The sequence below is a fragment of the Gallinula chloropus genome (genome assembly GCF_964237585.1).
Source record: "Gallinula chloropus genome assembly, chromosome: 17".
NCBI lineage: Eukaryota > Metazoa > Chordata > Aves > Gruiformes > Rallidae > Gallinula > Gallinula chloropus.
The window spans coordinates 1,809,232-1,815,724 of record NC_140102.1 but is presented as its reverse complement, the minus strand read 5'-3'; positions in this window follow the sequence as shown (position 1 = coordinate 1,815,724).

Here is a 6,493-nt window from a genome sequence, read left to right as displayed (position 1 = left end):
GCTGATTCAAAAACAAAACACTGCTCCTGTTGAAACTCTTGATGGTCCTGTGGTGTTTCAATTACACACGAGGTGGTTTTGCACCGTTTGCTGCCTTCAAGTGAAAGTTTTTGGGGTGGGCTCAAAACCCTCCAGTGATTGCATGCCTCCACCAAGAAAAATACACATTTCTGTTGAAAATACAGAACGGGCTGTGCCCTGTTTGTATGTTTTGTGTTATTCTTTCTTACTCTGAAAAGAAACCCGAAGCAGCCGCGCTAAACGTCTTCCTGGACTGCCTGCCTTCTATGGGTGGGAATCTGTTCTTTGATCTTCAGTTCAAAGGGGTTGAAGAGGCTGTTTCTGTGGTCTGCAGAGATTTTCCTTCTGCTTCTGCAGCATCTCTTGATTAACTCTGTGTGTTTCTTGGGAAGGCGCTTGGTATCCATCCAGCCCAAGAGGTGCTTACGCCTTGCGTAACGTCTGCTGCCGAGTAGATGAAGTTTGCTTCCAAATGTGACAGTCATCTTCCACCTCCCACCTTACCCAGGGGAGGACATCACCCTCCAATGCCCGAGAGGGCAAGCAGGGCCCTTCAGATGAGCAGTTGAGGCTACAGGCAAGACCTGATCACGTCTGACAAGACCTGCAGGCAGCCAAGTTGGCATCCAGGCGGCTGGCTGGGAAGCGAGCCGTGCCGGAGCGGAGGTGCTCTCTCTGCTGGATCCTTGATGACCTGGATGTCTCGGGTCCAGTGTCATTGAGTGATGTGACTGTCCCTTGCCAGGTTACCTGGATGCCTCAGGTCCAATGCCATTGAGTGATGTGACTGTCCCTTGCCAGGTTACCTGGATGTCTCGGGTCCAGTGCCATGGAGTGATGTGACTGTCCCTTGCCAGGTTACCTGGATGTCTCGGGTCCAGTGCCATCGGGTGATGTGACTGTCCCTTGCCAGGTTACCTGGATGTCTCGGGTCCAGTGTCATCGAGTGATGTGATTTGTCCCTTGCCAGGTTACCTGGATGTCTCGGGTCCAGTGCCATGGAGTGATGTGACTGTCCCTTGCCAGGTTACCTGGATGTCTCAGGTCCGGTGCCATAGAGTGATGTGACTGTTCCTTGCCAGGTTACCTGCTCCCTTCAGGCCTCGTGTGTCGTGGCCTTTCATGACGCCGCCGTTGTTAACCTAATGGAACGTTTAAAGTGAGGGGGAGGGAGAGGAAATCATTAGCAGCTGCATTAACTTCCACCCTGGATTCTGTGCACAGCGTTCGCTCAAATTAAAGAGCTGTTTGGATTCAAGCGACTCCTCCGGCGAGAGCTAATGAAACTGGTCCTGTGGTTCAGCAATGGCAGCAACCAAAACCCTGGTTCTAATCCAAAATGCAGGGGTTTTTTTCCTCTTAATGAATTAATCAGCTGATTGCATGCGTGCTATAGCTCATTAGAGAGGTGTGTGGCAACCTTTGGAAGGGAATTACTGGCTTTGCGTGGCCTGGAGGCCTTCACATCGCAGGAGCACGCTCCTTGGAGTATTGAGGCACCATATGTGTTGCTCTAATTACCAGGCCTCGTTCCTGGGCTCGTTTGATCTCAGGGAAATGACTGGGAAAAAAAATCTGAATATTGTAAACTTCTGAAAACTTGGAGGAAAAACCTCAAACAGCCCAAAGCAATTTCCCTGTAATACAGCTGCTGGTGGCGGAGACTCTTTCTTGCTTTGTTATTGGTATTATTTTAAAAGCTCCCACCCTATTTAATGGAGCTGTGGAGATAAAGTGGAGTGTAATTTGGAAATTAGTTCCGGATGTTTGAGTTGGAGCTTTATTTTAGTAATCTGGGTCATTAATTTGGTTGAACAGTGTGTGTTTTGATTTTCTTGCCCTGCGTGTGTGGAGCACAATGGCACCCAGGGCACAAAAGACTTCCAGCAGGAAAGGGAGCTTTCAAATTCCTCTCTCACCTGCATGGCCCTACAAAAACAAAGCTCATTTCATAGAATCATAGGATGGTCTGGGTTAGAAGGGACCCCAAGGATCACAGAGCTCCAGCCCCCCTGCAGGGATGGGGCACCCACCCCCTCTCTGGGCAGCCCCTTCCAGCCCCTCACCATTCTCTCTGCAAAGAACTTCCCCCTGATATCTCATCTCACCCTTCCCTCCTCCAGCTTCACTCCATCCCCCTTGTCCTGCCATTATCTACCCTTTTAACAAGCTGATTCCCCTCCTGTTCCTCTGCTCCCTTCAGGGACTGGGAGGCTGCAATGAGGTCCCCCCACAGCCTTCTCTTCTCCAGGCTGACCCAGCCCAGCTCCCTCAGCCTCTCTCCATAGGGGAGCTGCTCCAGCCCTCTGAGCATCTCTGTGGCCCTCAGTTTCTCTGTGGTTGTCTGGTGTGGAGAGCAGGAGAGGAGGGGTGCAGATGAGCCCCGTGGTGTTTTGTGCCCCTGCTGCACCTGGGGCCATTGGGCACAGTGGGGAGGGACCTGCCCCACTGGCAAGCCAAGGGATGGATTCAGGCCAGGGTAAGGGTTTAGGCTCTCAGCCGTCACAGGAGCCTTTTAAACAACTAAAAGCAACGTGTCTCTTGGTTAATGAGCAAAGGTGCAGTTTGGTAAAGCTTTTTAAGGAGTATTAAGGAGCAGCATCCTTTGAGTGAAAAACAGGCTTCTGCTCAAGGCTTGTGCTGCCCTGAAAACGTGGGAACTGGGACATCCCACGGCCTCTCTGTGCATGTTGTGTATCCACAGGGTCTCTGGAGGTCTCTTGGAAGTCGCTGTGAGCGTGGCTCCTTGCTGCAAAGGAGGAACACCAGCAGCCAGGGCACAGACCAGGGAGAGGTGCCCGCGGGTGTCACAACCCCCAGCCCTTAGGCAGAGCTCTGCAGGTGCTGCCAGGGGCCTGAATTTAAACTGTTCCTTCTTCTGGCACTGATGGGATAGGGATGGAGCTGCTCTGGAGCCTGGGATGCTGGCTTAAGTCCGGTCTGGGTAGCTGCAGAGGAGCCAGGGGCTGGGGGTCACACTCTGCTCATCGCTCTGCTTGGCAAAGTGTTGGGTGAACCAAGAACAACAATCAATCCCTGAGCAGAGGGAGCATTAGGAACTCCACAGGATCAAGACTGATTTTATCCCCTCTGTATGTTTATGCAACATCCAGGAGAAAAAAAACCAACCCCAAACCCTGATTTGTGGGGCTCAGCTTTAGCAAACACAGTCATTATGAGAATACAAGCACAGGCAGAAGCCTGGAGCTGGCTCTGATAGTGGTTTTCTGCTTATCCTGCTTTCTGTTTCCCTGTTTATCCTGTTTATCCTCCCCTTGTTATCCTGAACTACTTTGTGTCGTCTTGTAAACACCAACCTATGGCCCTTGAAAGGGAATCATCAGGAGGAAAACTTGCTGACTGAGTCAGACTGGGGTTTTTTCTGCCTGTGGCAGTTGAATAAGCCCATCAGCTTATATAATATTAATATTTGTAAAAGCAAACCTACAGAGCTCATAAATCTTCCATAAGAGAGGGACAATATCTCCATCTATTTTACAATGAGGCAGGTAAATAGGTTCTGGGACAAAAGGGTATTGATACCAAAGGAAGCAGATAGGTGAAAGAGATGAAATTGCCATTTTAATCTGAAAATTGGCTCTGCATAAATGATACCAGAGGGTTCTCCACTGCTGGAGCCAGTGGCTGGTCCTGGATCACCCTGGAAAGCCCCAGTAACCTGGCTGCTGCCTCAGGAGCATCTCTCCCTGGGATTCCAATCGAGGGGGGTCAGGAGAAAAAGACATCCAAGCCTGAGGCAGAGCTTGCCTGCAGAGCAGAGGGTTTCATTCCTGGTTTCCCCACCTTTGTGTCTTCTCCAAAAGGAAAAACAATTGCCTACAAAAAGAATTCTTCCCTTTTGGCCACCATTAAGCACTTTTTAAGGCAAGAGGCAGGTTTTTCCCCACTACCACAGCAGCATGGGAACCCAGAGAAGAAAGAACCATGTGGCTCATTGTTAGCTGGCTGGGTGATCTGTCCCTGAGCAGGCACATGGAGTGGCCTCGTGCAGGAGGGATGCTGCTGCCTCAGTTCCTTTTCCAAGGGAAGAGGTTCCTTTAAGACATATTTTGTACTGGGTGCCACCTACGGTGGGGTGGGAGGGGGGAAATCAAACTGGTTGAAGCTTACAGGGATACAAGGGAGGGAAAAACTCTGTTTTGTTCTTTTTTCCCTGATTTTTCTTCTTTCCTTTGGAGATGTGTTGTCTGGCAGGCTGGTCACAGCATCACAGACTCACAGGGCTTGGAAGGGACCTCCAGAGCCCATGGGGTCCAACCCCCTGCCAAAGCAGGGTCCCTGGAGTCCTGTGTCCAGAGCTGGGGCCCAACACAAGGAAGATGTGGGACTGTTGGAGAGGGGTCAGAGGAGCCACGGGGATGCTCAGAGGGCTGGAGCAGCTCCCCATGGAGAGAGGCTGAGGGAGCTGGGCTGGGTCAGCCTGGAGAAGAGAAGGCTGTGGGGGGACCTCACTGCAGCCTCCCAGTCCCTGAAGGGAGCAGAGGAACAGGAGGGGAATCAGCTTGTTAAAGGGCAGAGACTGGCAGGACAAGGGGGATGGAGTGAAGCTGGAGGAGGGAAGGGGGAGAGGAGAGATTGGGGGAAGTTCTTTGCAGAGAGAGTGGTGAGGGGCTGGAAGAGGCTGCCCAGAGAGGGGGTGGGTGCCCCATCCCTGGGGGTGTCCAAGGCCAGGTTGGCTGGGGCCCTGGGCAACCTTGTGTAGCTCCAGGGCTGGAGGTTGGTGTCCCTGCCTGTGGCAGGGGGTTGGAGCTCTGTGACCCTTGGGGTCCCTTCCAACTCAGATCATTCTATGATTCCCAGTGTGAGCAGACAGGACCAGTAGATGGGGAGACCAGGGAGAAATCTATTGCAGGTATTGTACTGTTGAGGAATTGGGGGGGACAGAGGCTCAGAGGTGATTCCCACAAAAGCTGAGCTGGGACCCCACGAGCTTCAGACCGAGCTGCACTCCCCAGACCACAGCAGGAGTTTTGTAGTGCAGCCACGCTCACTCCAGGCTCACCCTGGAGCTGGAAGCTGGTCAGATATTAGCTCAATCTGAATTATTTGATGAAGCAATTTTTTTCCCCCTTCTTAAAATAGGGAGTTGCTGAAGCTGAATCTTCTCATGGGATTAGGTCAATTCATTTAATGCAGCCCATTTTTTAAGGAAAAGTTGTTATCGTGCCAAGTCAGGCAAGAAATATGTCCAGAGAATTTTAGCATTCAGCTCAAATCTCTCTCTCATTTAAGCACTTTAGGCTAACAAGAATTGGGGGGAAAAGACCTTTTTTATTAAAAAAAGGAGTGGCAATAAGAAGGGAACATGGTGAAGTTCTGGCAGTGAAAATGGGGTTTGTATTTTTCTTTTATGGAAGTTTATGAGTTGAGCTCTTGTCTAATTAAGGACAAGAAAGTATCTGAAAAGCTTTCCCAGGGCACGTGGGTAATTAGCCAGGCAATTCTGGATGGTCTCTGTCATCTCCAAGTCCAGCTCTATGTTCCCTAATGGCATTTTCTGCCATGGCAAAGGTATGGAAGTTCAATATTATGGATCAACTTTGGTTACAAGGAGAGAGGAAACCAGCCAGAACACTGGGAAGGAGATGGATGAGAGGGGTATCACAGAGGTCTGTGAAATTATAGAGGCCCTGAGTAAGGGATGATAAATGTGGTGGTCCAGATGAAAAATCCCAGGCAGGAAAATCAGTGGAAGGCTCGTGGTATCTGCCTGTTCCTCCTGGCTTTTCTCTGGGGTCTCCACTTGTGTTGGTGCTTTTCCTGTCCTTGAGAACAAGAAGATGGGCAGGACCTTTGCTGGGTCTCACCATGGCTTCGCCTTCCCCAGCTTGTGGCTGCCACCCCCTTCTCCAGGAGGGCCCAAGTGAAGCTGGGTTGGGTGCATCTCTGGTGTAGCAGCGTCTCTGCTGTCACTGGAGGATAAATGATGCTGTATCCATGGCCAGGGAAGAAACCAAATTAAGCCCCACCATCCTCAGCAACTGATGGGCTGGCTGCCCAGCCCCGTGTCGCTGCTGATTTCTCAGGAGCAATCAGGGGTGGATTGTAGCTCTAATAGCTGTCACAAATGGTTTTGCTATGCAGAGGGACCAATAGGAGCAGGGGGAGAGGAGAGAGCTCTTGGCCTGGCCCTCAGCTCGGTGGCTGTGACGATGCTAACGGGCTGCTGGCAAGGTGGAGGCTTAGTGGGGTTGCCTGAAGCACCAAGGGACACCAGGTGAGCTGCTGTCCCATGCTGTAACAGCACACTGACCTGCTGAAATACAGCAGCTATGAGGGAGGGTGAGGAGGGAAGTGAACTGCCCAGGAGAAGCCTGGCACAGGAGACCCCATTCCCCAGCAGAGAGTCACACCAAGCATAGAATCCTGGCATCCCAGACTGGGCTGTGGCTGGATGGGGGCAGCTGGGGGCAAACATGGGAAGGGAAAACTTCTTTCCCTGCATCCCCAC